Consider the following 23,808-nt stretch of genomic DNA (forward strand, 5'->3'; position numbering starts at 1 on the left):
TATTCTAATGTACCTTCTTGTGATGTAACAACTGAGTAAGCTTACCTCACAAATAATTTTCTATTAATATTTTATTACATTTCTAAAAACAATTTTTGTAACAGTTTATATACATTTGCAGGGTCCACTTCTTCTGTAGAAAATATTATTAGAAATATCGAAAAGTAGGTCAATGGCTAATACACTTTTGTTTTGCAACTGGTTGGCTGATTTTTTTCATCTTCTTCAGATTTACGCAGTTGCTGATTCGCAATCACGTGAATACTTTCCCTAATTCTTCTGGCAAAATTCTTCACCGACTCACCATGCAATCCTAATTTGGGACTCAAAACGTCAAAAAAGGTGGCATTTTCCTACCACACACCACCTCAAGCGGCGACAAGCCCGTTGCAGTATGAACCTTCGAATTATAGGCACAAAGTACACAAGGTAAACGGGCGTCACAACAGTCGTGACTGGAACCTACGTAATATATCAACATCCTTGCAACTGTCCTGTGCATGCGTTCGGTTCTCCCATTGGTCTACGGATGAAACGGAGTTGTCCATGAATTTCATATAAGCAACGCGCTGTACAGTTGTTTCGTTAAATCCGTAACAAAATCCGTACCATGTTCTGTAATTATAGTCTCAGGCACCCCTAATTTTAGTATCCAGTTTTTTACGTACTAGACTGTTGGTCCGGCATCAGTACCATTGCCAAAAATCGAGATAAATGATCTGTGATTATGAGTGCGTAAATATTTCCTGCAGGTGTTTTATTTAATGATCCGAGGACATCAAATCCTAAGATAGAAAATGGACTGGATGCCTCTCGTAACCTTCGCAATGGCACTTTCTGATGCATAATGTCGGCCCGCTGTTTCTCATGGCATACAGTCCTTAACATACTGCTCTATGTCACATTTCCTGTTTCTCCACCAAAACTGCTCTGCTACACCTCTGTCACCTACCATGACCTGACCATATAAGGTCGTGGGCTTGTAAAAAAATTTTCTTCCGAAAACCCTACGGAACCACACCTTGTCGTTCTAAACAGCAAACCGTCGTACGTAACGAAATGCGCTGTGACTTTGTCTGGCACTCCTTATCCATTGTCTCTGCCCGCTCTTCAACGACCTTCCATAGCGTAACTAACATTGCCACCCAGCTTAACTAATTAGGATTTTCGTCTGATCTCCCTGCCTTATGGATTACCACGACACGAATTAACTAAGTTTAAATGCACAGGGAGCTAATCTACGTTACTGGCCATTAAAATTGCTTCACCAAGGAGGAATGCAGATGATAAACCGGTATTCATTGGACAAACATATTATACCAGAACTGACATGTGTTTACATGTGTTACAGTTTGGGTGCAAAGATCCTGAGAAATCAGTAACCAGAACAACTACCTCTCCACCTCTTGCCGTAATAACGGCCTTGATATGTCTGGGCATTGAGTCAAACAGAGCTTGGATGGAGTGTACAGGTACAGCTGCCCATGCAGCTTCAACACGATACCACAGTTCATCAAGAGTAGTGACTGCCGTATTGTAACGAGCCAGTTGCTCGGTCACCATTGACTTGACGTTTTCAATTGGAGAGAGATCGGGAGAATGTGCTGGACAGGGCAGCAGTCGAACATTTCCTGTATCCAGCCGGACGGGATTAGCCGAGAGGTCTGTGGCGTTGCAGTCATGGACTGTGCGGCTGGTCCCGGCGGAGGTTCGAGTCCTCCCTCGGTCATGTGTGTGTGTGTTTGTCCTTAGCATAATTTAGGTTAAGTAATGTGTAAGCTTAGGGACTGATGACCTTAGCAGTTAAGTCCCATAAGATTAAAAAAAAAATTAAAAAAGGCACGTGCAGGACCTGCAACATGCGGTCGTCCACTATCCTGCTGAAATGTAGGGTTCCGCAGGGATCGAATGAAGGGCAGAGCCACGGGTCGTAACACATCTGAAATGTAACGTCCACTGTTCAAAGTGCCGTCAATGCGAACAAGGGGTGACCGAGACGTGTAACCAATGGCGCCCCATACCATCACGCCGGGTGATACGCCAGTATGGCGATGACGAATACACGTTTCCAATGTGCGTTCACCGCGATGTCGCCAAACACGGATGCGAACATCATGATGCTGTAAACAGAACCTGAATTTATCCGAAGAAATGACGTTTTGACATTCGTGCACCCAGGTTCGTCGTTGAGTACACCATCGCAGGCGCTCCTGTCTGTGACGCAGCGTCAGGGGTAACCGCAACCATGGTCTTCGAGCTGATAGTCCATGCTGCTGCAAACGTCGTCGAACTGTTCGTGCAGATGGTTGTTGTCTTGCAAGCGTCCCCATCTGTTGACTCAGGGGTCGAGACGTGGCTGCACGATCCTTTACAGCCATGCGGATAAGATGCCTGTCACCTCGACTGCTAGTGATACGAGGCCGTTGGGATGCTGCACGGCGTTCCGTATTATCCTCCTGAACCCACCGATTCCATATTCTGCTAACAGTCATTGGATCTCGACCAACGCAAGCAGCAATGTCGTGATGCGATAAACCGCAATCGCGTTAGGCTACAATACGACCTTTATCAAAGCCGGAAACGTGATGGCACGCATTTCTCCTCCTTACACGAGGCTTCACAACAACGTTTCACCAGGCAACGCCGGTCAATTGCTGTTTGTGTATGAGACATCGGTTGGCAACTTTCCTCACGTCATCACGCTGTAGGTGTCGCCACCGTCGCTAACCTTGTGTGAATGCTCTGAAAAGCTAATCATTTGCATATCACTGCGTCTTCTTCCTGTCGGTTAAATTTCGCGTCTGTAGCACGTCATCTTCCTGGTGTATCAGTTTTAATGGCCAGTAGTGTACTAGATGGATATTGGCAACCAAGCAACCATTTCAGTGAGGCATACTCTATCACAAGCTTAAACTTCCTACCGTACAAATAACATTGAAAATACGGAATACTATATATGACCCCCATCATTTCTTTCGTCATTGGTGAGTAGTTACGCTCCACCTTGTTTAACTACCTTGAAACGAAAGCTGCTGGATGTTTTTGACTATCTACCATCTGTTCTAAAACATAAATGACTGCGTCATTTGAAGCATCACATGAAAGGATAAATTTTTTCTCAAATCCAGAAAAACGAATACTGGATCGCGGAACTAATTTTTCTTTATATTTTTCAAATGCGCACTGGCATTCCTGTAACCAATGGAATTTCGTTTCCTTCTTCAGTAGCATGTTCAAGGGTCCAGATTTTGTCGCGAAGCTTTTTGGTGGAGAAACAGGAAGTTTGACATAGAGCAGTATGTTATGGACTGTATGCGATGTGCGCAGAGGGCCGACATTACGCATCAGAAAGTGTCGATGAACAACTTCACCTGATTAGTTGTTTGTGGTACTGAATAATTCTGAACTGCGTCTCTAAGATCGGGCTCAGTATGTACACCACACTCACTAATTACGTGCCTCAGACAGTTTACCTGAGTTTGCACAAAATGGCACTTGTCCACACTTAAAATCAAAGTGCCGATTTTAGTCTACTAAAGACATCTTCCAAAAGCCTCACATGCTCCTAAAAATGCTTTGAATGTCAAATGTGATATCGAGATAGATCATACAAGTTTTAAGCTTTAATCCTCCCTGTTTCCAACAACCGCTGAAAAGTTGCCGGTGCATTGTTTAGTCCAAATGATAACCGTTTGTAATGAAAATGTCCTGATGGAACAGTAAACGCTACTTTCGGCCCACCTTCAGGCAACACCTAAAATTCATAGTATCCGCTCCTGAGGTCCATAGTTGTAAAGATCCAGCACTGATCCACATTCTCCAAAGTTTCCGTGATGTTTGGAATTGGATAAACATCCGAAATGGATCGCGCTTTTAGATATCTGTAGTCACAGCAAAATCTGTATTTCCGAGTCCAGTCAGCTGATTTCTTCAGCACGATGACAATATTTGTGCTCCCGGTAGTATCACTTAGTTCTATGATCTCATCCCATAATTATTGTTCAATGAATTCTTCTACCAATGGATGCAATTGTTTTGCTATACAGTATGGCATCCTATATATTGGTGTTATCCAATGCCGGTATGTGATGCTGCATGAACGGGGTTGGCAGAAACCCTTCGTTCACACAAACCTCAGCATCAAGTTCTCCATAGCCTTTCGGTCACTGCCTTTCAAATGACCTACTTTCCCTCGTAACACTTCTGTATCGACGGTTTGCTTATGTGTTTTCTCTAGGTCGACCTATCGAAGTTCTCATCTTCTTAGACATGCAGAGTGACTGTTATTGCACCCTTTGCCAGTGTTACTTCCACCCTGCCAAAGTTATCCACACTAACCGAAATCATCTGTTCGCCATTAAAGTCACTCACATGGGCCAAACTCCTGCGAACAAAACATTGCGAACTGTCCAACTCTACACTTCTGAAGGGTTGTTCAGCCATAAGTAATGTTTACCTCGGCAACTCAGTATCCACCGAAAACCATACTATCTTTCCCGTACCTGCTGGTATTTTATGCTGCTGATCGATCTTTACTGAAAATGTACGCAGTTTAGCTGGCCTCACTCCCATGAAAGTTAAACCTTGCGCCACTGTCTCAGTTGCAACTCTATCACCAAGATGAAAAAAGCCTCACTGGGTTGCACTGTGCGCTGAAAGAAACCTATCTTAGCGTGATATTTGTCGAGAAAGCCTAGCTCGAGAATCACTGAATAACCTTCGCCAACGCATTGTAACACCTCCTTGCGTTCACTGGACTTACTTTTCCCGACCGAAAACTGCAATACAGCCCTGCCCATTGATTCCACCCTACTATCGCCAACCCTACGTAACCTGTACCGTGGTGGTACCAGTCTCCTCTTTCCGACAAGGTATAGACTGATAACGGATACGTTCGCCTCTGTATCCACCAAAAATCTGCATTCCATCTGTGCACTAACTTGTCTGTCAGGACTACCTTCCAACGGTCGAAGAAATCCCGTTGCATACGGTGCATCCTTTCATGTCCCTCCCGACCAAATCCATAATACTTGATTTCAGATGCGAACACGCGGTGGTCCGCTGTCTGCTTTGTGGCCATATCTGCCTCCTCTGCAAGTGTTGCGAGTCTAAGAGCTGACCCTAAGTCCTCCAGGTTCTCCATCCATGCCCTCCGTGACATTTCAGCGTGTGTATCACTCATGAAAAATCCACTGTCTATTTTCTGCCACCTGTAACAGTACCCCATAAGCTTCCGCATTCTGGGTCTGTACATACGTCTTTGCATTTAGCTTACAGATTCTATCCGAGAATGCTTTCACAGACTCGTTGTGCTGCACCGACGACATACTTAATTCCTCCGAAAAAATCGCGCACTGTTTTGCTTTTGGTGTTGCTGGCACAATCCAGCGGCCCACTCCTGGTATGTGTGTGCTTTACACAATGTCTCCGTGGTAGACAACATATGCTTTGGCGTCCCCTACCAAACTCATGTTAGCAACATACAGGGTTACTTCATCTGACCAGCCACGAGCTTCTGCAGTGTCCCTAACATCCTTAGCGAGATTTGTCACTTCTTCCGTTGCCTCGGCCGAGAAGGAATTAGTCAGTGTGATCACTGTCGGGTCATAGGGAACAGTAGGCACTCTAAGTCCAGACTTAGTTTCCCGTGACTCTCCTTACGAGCCTCTGACTCACGACTAAGTTCAAAATTTCTGTGTTTCATGCCCTGAAATTGCTCTCTTAATGTTTGCACTTACTGAGGTAAAGCAGCAACTGCACCTGAGGTAGTAGAACGGGTTTCCACCATTTCCACCTGTTCGATCAGGAACTGCAACCGTTATTATACCAAACAGCAAGAACATTATGACCACATACCTAATAGCCAGTATGGAAAATTTGGCACGGATAACAGCAGTGATGTGTTGTGGCACGGAAGCAATCTGATTTTGGTAGGTCGTTGGAGGGAGTAGGCACCACCTCCACACACACAAGTTACCTAATTCCTGTAAATTTTGGGAAAGCTCTGATGTCATGTTCAGTCACATCCCAGATGTATTCAATCAGGCTCAGATCTGGCAAGCTGGGGGGCCAGCTTATCAGTTGGAAGTTGCCACTGTGTTCCTCGATCCACTCCATCACACTCCTGCTAAAAAATGCCACTGCCGTCGGGAAACTTGATATAATGGAGGGATGTACCTGGTCTGCAAACAGTATACTATACACCTTGGACGTCATGATGCCTTGCACGATCACCACTGGCCCCATGAATCCCCACATGAAAGTTTCCATCCCGCAATACAAGTGTGAAACACCTGTTCCCCTGGAAGTTTAGGAATTTACCCCTTGCTATCGGCATGATGATGTAGATATCGGGACTCATCAGTCATATATCGCTCTGCCACAGTGCAGACATCCAGTGCATAAGATCACGTATCCATTGCAGCCACAGTTACCGATGTCATGGTATTAATATTGGTACATTCATGAGTCGTCGGCTGTGGAGGGCCATCGTTAGGAGTTTTCAGTGCACTGTGTGTTCAGACACACTTGTACTCTGCCCAGTACTGAAATCTGATGTTAGTTCCACAACAGTTTGACTCCTGTCCTGGTTTATTAGCCTTCCCAGCCTATGACCTCTGATATCTGTAACAAGAGGTGGCTGCCCAAACCCCATGACCTCTGGATGTGGTTTCACCTTGGTTTCAACACTGAACACAGCACAGCTCAAATGCCCGGCAAGTTGTGCAGCTCCTGAGTTGATCATACTGAGCCTCTAAGCCATCACAATCTGATCTCAGTCAAGCTGAGATAGATTGTATGCTCACTGATACTACAAGCACTGTGTATATGTCTGACCAGCAGTCATTCCATGAAAGGTGATGCCCTGTCGCCTAGACGAGTTTATAGTGCTAGTAGTTTGGTGGTCATAATGTTATGGCTTCTCAGTGTATAGAAGGCGAGAAACGATCAATTATATTCCATATGTATTTATTTCCCGCTGGTGTTTTATTAAATAATCCTTAAATGTCCATAAGAAGCATTTAAATTGGTTTAGGTGCTTCTGGAAGATGGTATAGCAGAACCGGTTGGTGGCTACGAGATCAGCTCGTTGTGCACAAGTTACGCAGTTCCTGACATATTGTTCGACGTTTCATTCTCTGGTCCTCCACCAAAGTTTCTTGGCAATCCGTCAATCGGTTGACTACGAAGTCTTTCGCGACGGAGTCCTTGCACACAAATTCTCGGTTTACTTGCCGCGTCAAATTCGGATAAAATCCCGAGCTTTCGATGACTACCTCCGTCATCTCCGTCAGGGGTACAACAGTCAGTTTTACCCCTGACGAAGATGACGGAGGTAGTCATCGAAACCTCGGGATTTTATCCAAATTTAATGCGGCAAGTAAACCGAGATCTTTTTATGAGTCAATCAGTTCCTCTTGACCCACCATGACCCGACAGAATATGGTCATGTCCCAAGACTTCCATCTGACAAGCTGCAGGTATTACCACTCATAATCCGCACTTTGTTGTTCTGTACAGCAAGCTGTCGTGCACCATGAGCTGACGTTGCGACTTCCGTTGTTAGCAGTCACAGTCAGTGGATCTATTCTCACATCTTCTTTCCTAATTATACTGAAGAGCCAAAGAAACTGGTACACCTGCCCAGTATCATGCAGGGTCCCCACTAGTACGCAGAGGTGCCGCAAGATGACATGGCATGGACTCAACTAATGTCTGAAGTAATGTTAGAGGCTATTGCCACCATTAACCCTGCAGGGCCGTCCATAAATCCGTAAGGGTACCAGGGAGTGGAGATTTCTTATGAACAGCACATTGCAAGGCATCCCAGATATGCTCAATGATGTTCATGTCTGGGTAGTCTGGTGTCCAGTAGAAGTGTTTAAACTCAGAAGAGTGTTCCTGGAGCCACTCTCTAGCAATTCTGGATGTGTGGGGTGTTGCACTGTCCTGCTGGAATTGCCCAACTCCGTCGGACATGAATGGATGCAGGATGTCAAAATAAATACCTTCCAGTTTCCAAACTTACTTTATTTGGCTACCAGTTTTAGTGATTTACTACACTACCTTCAGGCCCCTGTCGATATGTAGGAAGATTACCCATAGGTTCTGATCAAAACAGGGGCCAGCAGATTTCTGCTTGCTACAGTGATACCTTCGATCCAAGGTTTCAGATTGAAAGTATCGCTAAAGCAAGCATGAATCTACTAATAGCAGTATTGATGGCCCCCGTTTTGATCAGAACCGAGATGTAATCTTCCTACTCATCGGTCAGGGGCCTGAAGTAAATCACCAGATGTGGTAGCCAAATAAATTAAGTTTAGAAACTGGACCGTTGAAAGGTGTTTAATTTTACATCCTGTATCGAACAGCCAAGTCCTGCAACCATCTATGAAAAGGTGGACATACACAGACTGAATAGATGCATGTGATGAGACAGGATGCTTACGTATGTGTCACCTGCCAGAGTCATATCTAGACATATCAGAGGTCCCATATCACTCCAACCGCACAAGCCTCATGCAAGGTGTCAGACAAGTAACAGACCTTTCATTGAATTCCTGAAGCAATTCTGTTTAAATTGATATGTCACACGACACAGTTACGTAAAAATTTACAAATTTTATTGATATGCAAATCGAATAAACAAGCTAACATTTCGTGAATATAAACCACTAACACTCACACTAGTAAACAATACTGTTGGAAGAGCATCCGCAAATGAGCATTATACCAGAGGCTGAAAATACCACTTCAGTTGAAAATTTCTTTTATTGTTAGACGACCAGTTCCGGGCTCTTATAAACCCTATCTTTAGGTGTCGTAACCGTTCTGTAGCCCCCGAGCGCTGCGGTGGACTCGGCGCGGTGTGCTACCTTTGAGTGCAGAACAGGGAGATAGCAGATAAACATCCAGAAACCCTACTCAAAACTGCTGACTCACTGTAGCCACATTTGTTAAAACCCAACTGGAAAAAAAGCTGTTTGTCTCAGTATTACGCAGAAAGGTTAAACTCTGCCCTACAAGGGAAACGACGATGGTGATAGCCTACAGAAACTTTAGTGGGTGGAGTTACAACAAGTGCAAATGCTCTGATTCGCCAGAAAGAGAAAGCGTGGCCACCGGCTTTGATGAAGGCAAATGCAGAGAGAAAAATTCGCACTTCTCTTGTGGCAGATCGTTGAGTGTTTGAGCAAGGCGACTCGCGCAGCGCTGAGATGATTGCGAGACTAATTGTGTGAACCCTTGTTCACAGGATCGTCTTAACTGCAAAGTCTCCTAGTACAGAGAATTGCACCAAGCACTGACAGTTTACGCTTGCGAACGATTTGAGGCCAATGACATATGCGCTATTCCAGTCAAATAGCGTGTACCGTGCCAATTAACTTAGACAGGCAACAACAAGCAGTCTTGGCTTCACCGATGACGTAGGAAAGGTACCAGACTGCTGTTTAAGAGTCGAGATTTAGAATAGATTCTCAGCTTCACAGCTGGCGCAGTCACTGCCTCTGCCGACGAAAGGTAAACATGCATGCTCCAGCTATGCCACCTAGTGATATCCAATTGACACTAAGAACTGCAGTCGTCTCCGTCTCTTCTATTTTTTCATACATTCAGCCATGACCTGTAGTTAAACATATTCACGATCGTCGGACTTAATTGAAGCATAAACGCGAAATACCCGATCTATCGAAAGGACTGACCAGCCACTGCAGAGTGCTTTATACTTTGAAGTTATTGAACTGTTTTAATTGTACAGCTATATTTGTAGTTATATTTACGTACCCTATAAAGGCCCCATTCGTTTTTGAGTATTTTTATTGTGCATTTTTAACTTAATTGATATCTCTGGCCCTAACTGTATTTAATTTGTTTGTATTTTATCCACCCCTCAGACGTGGTGATCAACCATCTTACTATTGAAGAACCTTAGAATAGTTAGGAATTTCGCTTCACAGTTGTGAACACCCATTATCAATATTTTACCAACCTGTACATATTATAATTATGATATTATCAAGTCATACTTAGAGTAAAAAATAAACCTTATCGTGAATCTAAGATTTTCATTTTTTGCTAAGATATGGTTGTGCCTGAACTGGTACACTAATTTCTGTTAGCGATAACATTTAATTTACAGGGAGTGTAGTGAAACTGACATTGAGATGATTACATCACTGTCTGGCTGCACTATTCTGAACTCTGGATGATGACCTGGCGTCTTCCTACGTTGTACCCCGTACGTTCAACACAAATGCCTAAAAACACCCGCAGAGTCCTTGCGTAACTGCTGTAGGAAAACAGATCAGAACCAGTCTCACATATGTTATACCCATACCACTACAAAGCCTTCACCACCTTGAACAGTCCCCTTCTGCCATGCAGGGTCCATGGGTTCATGACGCTGTCTCCATACGTCCATCTGCTCGATATAATTTGAAACGATACTCGTCCGACCAGACAACATGTATCCAGATATCAACAGTCCAATATCAGTGTTAATAGGCCCAGGCAAGGCGGAAAGCTTTGTGTCGAGCAGTCATGAAGGGTACATGAGTGGGCCTTCAGCTCCGAAAGCTCATATTGATGATGTTTCGTTGAATGGTTCGCACACTGATAATTGTTAGTGGCCCAGCATTGAAATCTGCACGATTTTGCGGAAGTGTTACATTTCTGTCAAGTTGAACAATTCTCCTCAGTCGTCGTTGGTCCTGTTGTTGCAGGATCTTTATCCGGCTGCAGTGATGTTGGAGATTTAATGTTTTACCAGATTCCCAGTAATCACAGTACACTCGTGAAATGGTCGTATGGGAAGATCCCCATTTCATCGATCCCCATTTCATCGCTACCTAGTAGATGCTGTGGTTCAAATGGCTCTGAGCACTATGGGACTTAACTACTAAGGTCATCAGTCCCCTAGAACTTAGAACTACTTAAACCTAACGAACCTAAGGACATCACACACATCCATGCCCGAGGCAGGATTCGAACCTGGGACCGTAGCGGTCACGCGGTTCCAAACTGACGCTCTTAGAACCGATCGGCCACAGCGGCCGGCGTAGATGCTGTGTCTCATCGCTTGTGCGCCGACTACAACACTACGTTCAGACTCAATTAAATTTTGATAATCTGCCATTGTAGCAGCAGTAACCGATCTAACAACAGCCCCAGACACTTGTTGTCTTATAGGTATGTTGCCGACCACAGCGCCGTATTCTGCCCCTTTTTCATATCTCTGTATTTGAATACGCATACCTATACCAGTTTCTATGACGCTGCCGTGAATATGGCCAAGATAATTTACTTCTGTTGCTGTAAAATGACATTTATTGATGCTTAGAGTTAGTCATGTTGTTCTCAGTTTCTGAATACCTTCTCCAGCCACTGTATATGCTCTCCCATGTCCTTGGAAAACACTACTATGTCATGCAGATAGATCAAATATTGTTTTCGTTTCGGTCTCCAAAGTATGCCATCGAATGCTCTTTGAAATTTGGTTGGCGCATTCTTGAGTCCGGATGGTATTCGACGATATTGGAAATGAACTCTTGGAGAAAAAAATCTTGTCGATCCTCTAGCGCTACATTTATTTGGTGATATCGATTCTTTAAATCCATTGTCCGCAGCTCGTGGTCGTGTGGTAGCGTTCTCGCTTCCCGCACCCGGGTTCCCGGGTTCGATTCCCGGCGGGGTCAGGGATTTTCTCTGCCTCGTGATGACTGGGTGTTTTGTGATGTCCTTAGGTTAGTTAGGTTTAAGTAGTTCTAAGTTCTAGGGGGCTGATGACCTTAGATGTTAAGTCCCATAGTGCTCAGAGCCATTTTTTTAAAATCCGTTGTACAGAAATAATTACACTTAGCCAAGTTGTTGAGAATCTCTGTGACGTTTGGTGTTGGATATCGGTGATGATTTGGGCATTGAGGTATCAGCAGTCAAAGCAATATCTGTATTTTTACTGCCATCTGATGACTTTTATGGGACTATAATTATTGGTGCACCCCAGGGACTATCACTGTACTCAATAAAAATGTCAACTTGCCGCTGGTTGATACATTCTTCCATTACCAGTTGCATACACTTCGGAACTCGATATGGGTTGTTGTATACTAGAAGATTAAAAAATCCATGAACTGCAGTAACAAAGATTCCGTTGCTTCTCTATAATTTCCCTCAAATATTTCAATTTCTTATGGAGCGCAAATGCATTAACAGTTTTCTTACGGCAGAGGTCCTCACTTCAGCTATCTGTGTCATCTTCCTCTAAAACGTCCAAATTAGCCTTTAGTAGACCACTCAGCAGTCTCTCTTTGTCTCTGACAAAATTGTCAAGACTGACCGGAAGCATAAAATCTCCGCCTACATCGCTGACGAGTACTATACTTCCGTATAGAAAACAGTGTGACTTACACAGTTCTTCATCAGTTTCCAGTGATTCTACAACACACAACAAATCCTTAGTTAGGTTCGCATCGATGCTCATCCAGCTCAATTTCACTGTTCCTTACAGTATCATAGCAGGTGAAATGATCTTTAGTGCCTGTGTCTGCAGTTTATTGGGTACCTCCTTCATGATCGGTGAACCTTGGGACAGAGTAATACATGTAGCTGTTGCCCCTAGTGGGAACAATGTCCCTCCGTGTTCAATTCTACGCTGCAAAAGGTCAATATTTGATGTTTAGCGAGAAAGTCAAGTCTCAGGATAGCACAATGCCCCTCACTAACACACGGCAATATTTGTAAACGCTCTCCAAAACACCTATTTCAAAAATGGTTCAAATGACTCTAAGCACTATGGGACTTAACATCTGAGGTCATCAGTCCCCTAGATTTAGAGCTACGTAAACGTAACTAAACTAAGGACATCATAGACATCCATGTCCGAGGCAGGATTCGAACCTGCGACCGTACCAGCAGCGCGGTGCCGGACTGAAGCGCCTAGAACCGCTCGGCCACAGCGGTCGGCACACTTATTTCCCACGTTAGAACCGAACAGCATTGTCCCCAATGACTTCACGTCATTATCAACTATTCTGCTTAGCCTTTACCACCGCGACTGTAGTCTCTCTCTGCCCAAGAGATCCAGACAGGATAAAGACACTTGAGCTCCTGTGCACACCATGTGCCATACCATTTATTTTGCGTAGCAAACAAAACTCCGTCTCTGCATATGTTTCTGGATGTGGAGCAGTGCCTCGTCAGCTGCAGAAGATCGAAATCCGGTGGGTATTCGAATTGCAGTATGGCCAGCACATCGAAGCATTAGGTGGTGGCTGCTGCGTCACACGGTGGCAGTCTGTCTGCTGATTCTGGCGACTCCGGCTTACGCCGAATATTTTCACTCAGGAGTCTCGCCCCAGGTACACCTGAAGTACTCGCTGGTTTGAAGGTGTGGGCTCGAAGTCCCCATTTAGGAGACGGTAGCCAGCAACAACAGCGACTGCCACAGGAATGGGACGAGCAGCAGTAGTGCCTCCTCTCCCGAAGGAGGAAGATAGGCAGCATGCAACTAAGCCTGCAGCATGCCTGGAGGGTGATGATGGCAACCTCTGTGCCCCGTGCTGCTAGCACTGCCAGATATGTGGTTCCATTGCTGGTTTAAGACAGGAAGGCGTGCTGACGGTCGACTTCCACAGCCTTCCCACTCAGTAGATAGCTGCAACTGTCACAAGGGCTGAGACTATGCACTGGGCAGTCGCCAATCAGCACTCAGTAATTACACAGTTATTACGAAGGATGCTTCCTGTGCATTGTGCGCTGGTGGGAATGGCTATGACCATGTGTTCTAGTTTCGCTCGCAATCAGATCTCCTAGTGACTTCAGACTTTCGCAACTTTACCTTCCTGAGGCTCTTTTCTGCCGGCTCGATATCTGAATACTCAAAGAAACTTTCTACCTAGCCTTCCTTTCAAAACTGCTTTGTCACGAGCAAACACACAGCTCCGATTTCCACAATGATTTGAAAAACATACATTTCAAAAAAGGTCTGGTCAATTTTCTTTTACGGCAGTGGGCATTCGATCACGTAGCACCCTTTACTGGTAACAGAACCAACTATGGTAATTGTGATTAGTGCTGCAAATATACGAGGGTCACTCCAAAAGAAATGCACACTATTTTTGTAAAAATACAGTTTTCATTCTGCATGTGTGAAAGTTTTACAGTGTGTAGATACATCCTTCCCGCTTGTTTTCAAACTTAGTTCAACCTGTTCCCGGGAGTGGCGCCGTCATAGCATGTCTTCAAGATGGCTGATACATTTGACGTTCATCAGAAGCAACGTGCTGTAATAGAATTCCTGTGCTGTGAAAACGAGACAGTGGGAAACATCCACAAGAGGTTGAAAAAGGTGTACGGAGATGCTGCTGTCGATCGCAGTATAGTTAGTCGGTGGGCAAGCAGGTTACGTGATGAAAGCGGGCACGGCCATATTGAGGATTGTCCTCGCAGCGGCAGGCCTCGTACTGCACACACTCCAGACAATGTGCAGAGAGGTAACGTATTGGTGACTGCTGACAGACGCAACACAGTGAACGAATTGTCACGCTACGTTGGGATAGGGGAAGGAAGTGTTGGAGAATACTGAAAGTGTTGGCATCAAAAAAGGTTTGTGCCAGGTTGGTTCCCAGGATGTTGACAGTGGCTCACAAAGAAACAAGAAAAACCGTATGCAGCGAAATTTTGGAACAGCAGGAGAATGGTGGAGATGAATTTCTTGGAAGAGTTGTGACGGGTTTTGAAACACGGCTCCATCATTTTTCACCAAAGACGAAGAGGCAATCAATGGAGAGGCATCATGCAAATTCAGCCAAGAAAAAAAAATTCAAAACCAAACCTTCTGCTGGAAAAGCTATGGCTACGGTGTTTTTCGATTCCGAAGGACTCTTGCTTGTGGGCATCATGCCAAGTGGAACCACCATAAACTCTGATGCATATGTGACGACATTGAAGAAACTTCAAGCTCGACTGAGTCGTGTTCGACTACATCGGCAAAAGCAGGATGCTTTGCTGTTGCACGACAATGCACGGCCACATGTCAGTCAAAAAACCATGGAAACGATCACAAAACTCGGATGGACAACACTGAAACACCCGCCATACGGTCCTGCCCTGGCTCCATGTGACTATCATCTCTTTGCCAAACTGAAAGACTCTCTTCGTGGAACAAGGTTTGAAGATGATGACTCCCTTGTGCACGCTGCCAAACAGTGGCTGCAACAGGTTGGTCCAAAATTTTACCGTGCGGGTATACAGGGGCTGCTTCCAAGGTGGCGTAAGGCAGTTGAGAGGGATGGAAATTATGTGGAGAAATGAAAATATTGTTCCTAAAGGATGTATCTATATACTGTAAAACTTTCAAACATGTAGAATAAAAGATGGATTTAAAAAAAATTGTGTGCATTTTTTTGGAGTGACCCTTGTATTTTACGCAATGGCCATGCAGAAAAAACGCACAATGGATCCTTAAGCCGCCCAGTGGTCAAAGAAGCTGACACAAATATTGTTTACGACGACTGTCGCATCGATTACGATGCGCATGTAGCAATTAGATGCTTTGACACTGACATGGCTGTCATATTGCAGTGCTCATAAGCATTGCGAGTAATTATAAGACTGAAATATGACTGGACGTCTGTGTCGTCAATAACACACGTTTCTTTAATATCACACAATTGTGTGAAACATTAGGCCCTCAAGTCAACGCACTGCTGCCGGCTTTCCGTGCGTTTACTGGATGCGACTGTAATCCTTCTGTTTCAAGAAAGGGAAGGGCTTTCCATACCAATCGTAGCAAAAGTCTGCATTGTACGTTGATAATTTCATTAAATTAAGTAATGTTTAAGTAATGTACCTGATGGAGAGTTGGAGAGTACGTCTCAAACAATTGAAGAATACGTTTGTCGACTTTATGATTTTTAAAAGAACTAGCAGTGTTAACGAGGCAAGAGTCGCTATGTTTGCGAAAATTTGGATCTTCCAAAACGACGAACATATATCGTCTGCCAAAATTATTGACGTGTCAGCTCAGCCGCCTGGCAGAACTGACCTGCAGCAACGTTTACTTCGAACGATGTACATAACCATGTAAATCTTGTTGTATCTGCTGACTTGCGCTAGACTGATTACGGCTCGAAAAAAGAAGACAACAAAATTTTGTTTAAATGGTTGGACGGTGAACAGCTATCCTCTTCTCTTGGGTATATTATCACCGAGCACGAGTAAAAACGTACTGCAGGTTAAATTTCTTCTTCTTTCTACGAATACTTCCTTACTCAAGGAATTTTTTTTCTTACTGAATTTAATTTAAAAAATTTAAGAACATTTAGAAGATAGTGCATTATGACATATGAGCGTTTTATAAACAACGATGTAAGTTAGTTAAAATTATGTTCACACATTATTATGTGTTAAAAGTATATGAACATTTTGTGTAGGTATTTTTATGTGATAATACATTATCATATTTGGTTACAGGTGATGAGGAACAGATGATCGGTAGAGACTGCAGCGATCACGAAAGCGAGGAGGAGTTTGGGGTCTATAATGGGGGATATTAAACTTGGTCTTTCATTCCTCATATTTATTTGCAAATAAACTGATTAAATGTAATTACACGTTTTAAAATAATTTAGTCCGAGAGAGAAACTGCTTTGAAGTGACTTGTATGCAACACAGTTGCTCGCAGAGACGCGCTTATCCTATTAATCAGGATTAATAGACACTTAAAACGAAGAAAGTTGAATCGTGGTAAAATAAAAGTTGTCTATAACAGTTACAACGAACAACATTGTCCACTGATTTTTTTCGCAATGAAAAAACGCTCAGCTGATGCAGAGAAAAATGACGCACCCGAGCGCATTGCGATGCACCGTATATTTCTCTCGTCAGCTAAGCACTTTTCCACAGCGAGAAATTCAGCGGAGTAGTTTTTTTTTCATTAAAACTTTAAAGTTAACTTCCACTCAGCCGAATTTCAGCTGTCTTAATATCGTTTTACTCAGTGGATGTTTTTCGCAAGCTAAGGTATGATACCCCAAAACAAAGTCAGCTGAACTACTCTTTTTCGTTTGTGTATAATACAACAGTCATATCAGCAAAGTTTCAGCTTTCTTCATATCGATTTATCATAATAATAATAATAATGATAATAACAATAATAACAAAATGTACTGGAGAATGATGAATACAAATTATACTGGAACAGAACCATTATAACAGATAAAACAACACCACATAACAAACCTGACATGATACTCACCAATAAAAAGAAGAAATTAACACAACTAATTGAAATATCCGTACCCATACAACAAATATACAGAAGAAAGCAGGAGAAAAAATTGAAAAGTACATCCAACTGGCTGAGGAAGTCAAAGACATGTGGCATTAGGATAAAGATGATATCATACCAATTATACTATCAACTACAGGAGTCATACCACACAATATCCACCAGTACATCAACGCAATACAGCTACATCCAAACGTATATATAAATGGCTCTGAGCACTATGGGACTTAACTTCGGAGGTCATCAGTCCCCTAGAACTTAGAACTACTTAAACCTAACTAACCTAAGGACATCACACACATCCATGCCCGAGGCAGGATTCGAACCTGCGACCGTAGCAGTCACGCGCTTTCAAACTGAAGCGCTTGGAACCGCACGGCCACACCGGCCGGCAAACGTATATATACAACTACAGAAATCTGTAATTATTGATACATGTTCAATTACCCGAAAGTTCCTAAATGCAATGTAACATATACCGTACAGTTAAAAAGAAGTCACGCTTGATCAAGGTCCGCGTCACCTTCCATTTTTAACCAGAGATAACGTCTGAGACAGGAAAGAGAAATAATAATAATAATAATAATAATAATTATTATTATTATTATTATGCGTGCGTGGGAGACTGCCGCGGCTAAAATCACCGCAAATGCGTTGATGTTCAATTTGTTTACTAGCACATCAAAAAATCGTAACTTCCTTACTTTTAGTCATCAAAAGTGGCAGCTGGCTTTCGGCCTATTTGGTGCGGCACTGCGTCAGGTGGAGTCGTACCGAGAAGCACGAGCAGGGTGGAGTCGCATTCGAGTCTCGGAATATGAGGCTCTGCATAACGAGGGCGGCCAGGTGGGGCGCGATTAGGCAGCGGTAGTCGGTTAGGAGGACGCCGTCAACCCCGCGGCAGAGACTGACAGGGCAGACGTCGTGCATGGCCCTGCGCTGCCGTCGACCTGCTCTGCTAGCGCGGGCTGCATGTGCGGCCAGAGCAGGCTGGTGAGTGCAGAAGACAAGCGGCAAGTACTGCGCAGATTGTCAGTGCCAAAGGTCGCTGCCACGAGAACTGGATTGCAGCCGAGGAATCGGCAGGTGTGCCGAAGTGCTGGAATATTATCTACGACGCTTCGGCCTTACTTGTTCTTAAGTTTTCCAAAGCTCTTTTAAGTTCTGATTCGAATACTGGATCCCTGATCCGTTCTATATCGACTCTGGTTCTTTCCTCTACCACATCACCCAAGTCATCCACCTGACAGAGGCCTTCTATGTAGTGTTTTCACCTATCGCTCCTCTCCTGTGCATTTGACACTAGAATTCTCTTTGTACGCTTAATGCTACATTCTTTGCTTTCAGTTTCACCGAAGATTAGTTTTACATTTCTATATGCTGTATCAGTCCTTCCGACAATCATTTCTTTTCGAGTTCTTCACATTTTTCGTGCAGCCATGTCGCCTTAGCTTCCCTGTAATTCCTATTTATTTCATTTCAAAAGACGTATTTCTGTATTTTTATACCTCGTTATTTCATCCATCAACTGAAGTATTTCTTCGCAGTTACCTTCTTTATACCCATCTTTTTCACTCCAGCTTCTGTGGTTACCCTTTTCAGATATGTCCATACCTCTTTAACTGAAATGCCTACTGAGCTACTCCTTATCTCAGTATCTATAGCCTTAGAGAAATTCAGGCGCATCTCTTCGTCCTTCAGCACTTCCATATCCCACTTCTTTGCCTATTGATTCTTCCTGATTATTCTCTTAAACTTCTGTCTCCTCTTCATCACTGTTGAATTGCCATATGATGTTATATCTGCTCCTGGGTACGCCTTACAATCCAGTTCCTGATTTCGGTATCTCTGCCTGATCATGATGTAATGTAACTGAAATCTTCACGTATCTCCGGGCTTTTTCCAAGTACACCTTCTCCACTTCTGATTCTCGAACAGAGTATTCCTTATTACTAGCTGAAATTTATTGCAAAACTCAATTAGTTGTTCTCCTCTCTCATCCCTAGACCCACGCCCATATTCTGCAGTAATCCTTTTTTCTACTTCTACCAATACAACTGCATTCCAGTGTCTCATGACAAATAGATTTTCATGTCGCTTCACGTACCCGTTCAATATACTCATATGATTTACCTGTCTCTTCATCTTCAGCTTGTGACGTCGGCATGTATGCCTGAACTATCGTTGTCGGTGTTGGTTTGTTGTCCATTCTGATGAGAACAACCCTGTCACAGAATTGTTCACAGTAACACACACTCTGCCCTACCTTCCTATTGATAAGGAATCCTACTACAGGAATACCATTTTCTGCTACTGTTGATATTATCCTATACTCATCTAATCAGAGATCTTTATCTTCTTTCCATTATTCTTTATTGACACCCCCCTCCCCCTTTATATCTAGACTGAACCTTTGCATTTTCATTTTCAGATTTTCTAGCTTCCCTACCACGTTCAAAGTTCTGACAATCCACGCTCCAGCTTGTAGAGCGTTATCCTTCCTTCATGGTCATCTGCCCCTTGGCAGCCCCTTCCCGGAGATTCGAACGGGGACTATTCCAGAAGATTTTGCCAATGTAGAGATCATCATGAGAATTTTTCAGTTAAAAGCCACATGTCCTGTGGATACACATTACGTGTCTTTAAACCAGTGGTTTCCATTGCCTAATGATCATCACGCCGTTGATCATTGCTTATTCTTCCGCCTTTAGAGGCAGTTTCCCACCGCTAGGGCAAGAGAGTCCTTTGAACTTCTCTCCGCTCTTCCACCCTCTCTGACAAAGCCGTTGGCAGAACAATGATGACTGCTTATGCCGGAAATCTTCGGCTTCCAATGCTGATGATTATTCAGAATTTAAGATATGGCCGGGTGCGAATTCACGACCGACCCCTAGCCCCGGTAACACTGAAATGCTTCATACAGTTTTCAGAATAGTCTACCTTCGCAACAGAGGTCTTCACAGTGAACATTTTTTGCTGAAATAAAAAAAAAATCATACATAATCACACAAAAAATGATAACGACACTGTCGTACCTAGAAAATAAAATAAAAATGGTAGCACTCATACGCCTACCGCTGATTTGCTTTCGACAACATGTCTCGCAACCTAAATACGTAATCACAGACTTTCTAGAGGACTATCCCGGGCGAAAAATATCGAAACTGCGAATGAAGGCTGCAGAAGAAATATGAAGAGCAAATGGTAATTTGCGAAACTAATAACATACTCCAAAACAGAGATATGCAGTGTATTTTCAACACTCTGGGTTTAACTCTACACGCTACAAAATTGTACTGAAGACGACAGAAGACTGAACTCGCAGACTATAATAATTCTGAAGCTATTCAGCTAAACTTTGAGGTCTAACTGTTGCAGCTAAGGTAATGGCGTTAATGTGTCCTGAATCTAGTAAGAGTCTGATCGATCGATCTCTTTTCTCCACTATGTGGAGTGGGCTGTTGTATGAACTAACTGCCGGTTCTATGACGCCTTGCTGTGCCACAGCTTTTACTTGCCCTCTGTAATGAGTAGACATGATGGATGGCTTAAAGCAAAATTTAATGCGATCTTTGATCTAAAACCTGTACTGAAAACCTTTCATAACTCCTGTACGATGAGGAAAAGGAATTTTGTGTGAGTGCAAAATGTCAGAAAGATTCTCTACTTTCTTTTCTCTTGGATCAGACTGTGTATATCTACTTGCTGATCAATGTCAGCACAAGAAGTACATAAATAACGTCTGTCATCATAAAAGAATTCCGACAGAAAACGTCTTACTTGATCTGACAAAAAGCGTAGGTGATTGATTCACTTCTTCGTCTTGTCTTGAGATCCAGTCTTCAAATTTCAGAGTAACTGACTTACCTTCAGCTTCTATGATGATCTCACCATCATTAAAGTTTAAAATTGCTTTATGTTCATTTAAAAAGTCCACTTCCAATATCGTCTCTGTCGACAAAAGTGGTACAATTAAAAACTCCTTACAAATTTATCGGCTTGACATGTGAAATCCTAACCAGTTTGATGTACATCAGCACTTTTGCCTAAAATAGCACCTTGATGTTTGATTTTGCCTAAAGGTACCGTAAGACGGTCTGTCATCTTTGTGCATCTGTTGAATGCAATTTCACTAATCACAAATATGGGCCTACCTGAGTCAAGAACAGCAGACAAATTAATGCCACCTAAAGAAACATGTATTGCAGGATGTGCAATAGCATTCCGTGTGTTATGTAATACCTGTAATAATATACCTCTTATGTCTTCATGACGTACAAAATTTATTGTTTCGGTAGCGATGTTTTCAGTCCTGCTAGTCATTGCTGTGCGTTATTTCCACGCTGCTGATTGTTGGTCGGGTTAGGCGGTCTCACTTTAACTATCTCCACGTGTCGCGGCGGGCTTGATCAACCAGAATTATATCCGTTAGAATACTAGTTGCGCCTGTAGTTGTTATGATTACTGTGATAGTGTCTATGCCTGTTTTGCGTAGCGACTGTTCTGTCGGTTACCGTCATCATGATCGTCACTACGGAAATAATTTCTCTCACGATATTTGTCTTGGTTTTCCCAGTGTTAATCATACGGATGATGCTTGTTTTGTCGTCTGAAATTGTCTCTGAGATAATGAGTTTTGTGAGAGCGTTTGTCATTTCTATGATCGTACGGTAGAAATGAATGTCTCGAGTCACGATGTCTATTTCATAGTTTCTAGAGATACGGTTGTCGGAGGCTAGTTCTATTTCTTGTGGCAAACCTTGGAAAGCGTCTAGGTCGTTCTTGCATCCACTTCCTAATATTACGTGACGCAAATGTAAAGGAAATTTTGTCGAACAAACGCGTATCAACTCAAATGAACTGTACCGATTTGTTAGATATTGGTTCCTATGCAACATCTCCTCAAAATATCTGACTGGGCCAGAAGAATATGATAGAGTAAAATTTTGCATCATTATTATACTATGCTCCACTCGATCCTGAATGACTTGCGACCAATATTCAGACAGGAAAGCAGGGTAAAAATCAGGGTAAAAATCAGCCTACATACCGCATTCTCACGGTTTTGAGAATATGGACACATAAATTCCACTTTGTAGCTCAAATGTCAATTTTGTGGAAATAAAAATCGGTTCAACCAGTCTTCGGGGGGGGGGGGGGGGGGGCGTGAGGGGGTGAATGACGTTGCCAAAGTTTCAAAACATTTGGAATTGATGAACAGTGAGAAAGTCTTGTACTCGAAATTATAGTTTCAGTGAGAGCTGGAGTGTTTTCTCTGTTGCGTCTGACGTGTGGCTCACTATCATGCCTTGATGAAAAGTATTGTTCTCTGTGAAAGGAACAAAGACGCCAAAAATTGTGAATCTTACCAGAAGTTTCATATCGACGGTGTGAGTGTGAACACGTGACACGTTGGTATCGTCATTACTATATGATTTACATTCTAAACGTGTCAACTGTTCTCTCATGTTATTTACACCTTTTTTCTATTGTTGATTGACTTTAATCTGACTTTGTTTACAGTTCTTAAGAGTTTGATATTTTGTTGTGTCTGAAAATGGTGCAGGACGTGTAATATCAGTATCATTGTCGGTATTTTTAGACAAAGTTAACATCTTTGATGTCAAATCTTCGACATTCTTTGTTAACGTAAAAAGTTGTTCTTTTTGGTTGTCAGAGTTCAGTATTAAGGCCTTGTCCTGTTCGCTAATTGTTTCAGTAATGATATTAAGGTGGTCATGACGTTTTGTGAATTGTGTGACTACTGCGCGCGGTAAAATGGCATTTATCTTTGTGAGTAGGTTTTCTTTGTCGTTCTGTTGCGTAGTTTTTAAATTATTTTGTTCAGTTTCAAGATTAGGTAGCCTTGCCTCTAGCCTCTCAATAATAGGTTGTGAGTCATCTCTAAGCTACTGTCGCATTAACACAGAAAGTTTGTCCTGTTTTTCCTCAAGTTTCCGAATGGGAGATGGGTGTTCATTTTTCATGCTTTTGATATATTTGCTTATTTCTTCTTGTGCTTTCGTGTTTTGTTCTAGAGTTTTGTCCATCTTAAGCTGCAACTATAACAAACTTAGATTACTACCTTTTGATATATTTGCTTATTTCTTCTTGTGCTTCCGTGTTTTGCTCTAGAGTTTTGTCCATCTTTAGCAGCAACTATAACAAAGTTAGATTATTACCTTTCGCATTCAAGTTTATTGAATTTGCAGCGACAGTGTGTGTATTGCCAGTAATTTCGCACAGTTGTGCGGATCCGTCTTCTGAAATTTCGTGTTCACTGTTCCATACCTCTGCTGTTCTATTTCCTAATAAAGAACTCTACTGTATTGGAAAGTTATTCGAATTCTCTAAAATCTCAAGTAAGTTATTTATGTGTGTCTACTGTTGTACTTGAAACAATGGAAACTCAAGGCAGGAATATCAACAACGTAGAAAAAAGATAGATCGCTACTTACCGTAAAGAAGACACATTAAGGTGCAGGTAGGTACAATTAAAAGACGTTTCTTTATGTATC

Source organism: Schistocerca piceifrons, chromosome 4 (assembly GCF_021461385.2).
Source record: "Schistocerca piceifrons isolate TAMUIC-IGC-003096 chromosome 4, iqSchPice1.1, whole genome shotgun sequence".
NCBI classification, from domain to species: domain Eukaryota; kingdom Metazoa; phylum Arthropoda; class Insecta; order Orthoptera; family Acrididae; genus Schistocerca; species Schistocerca piceifrons.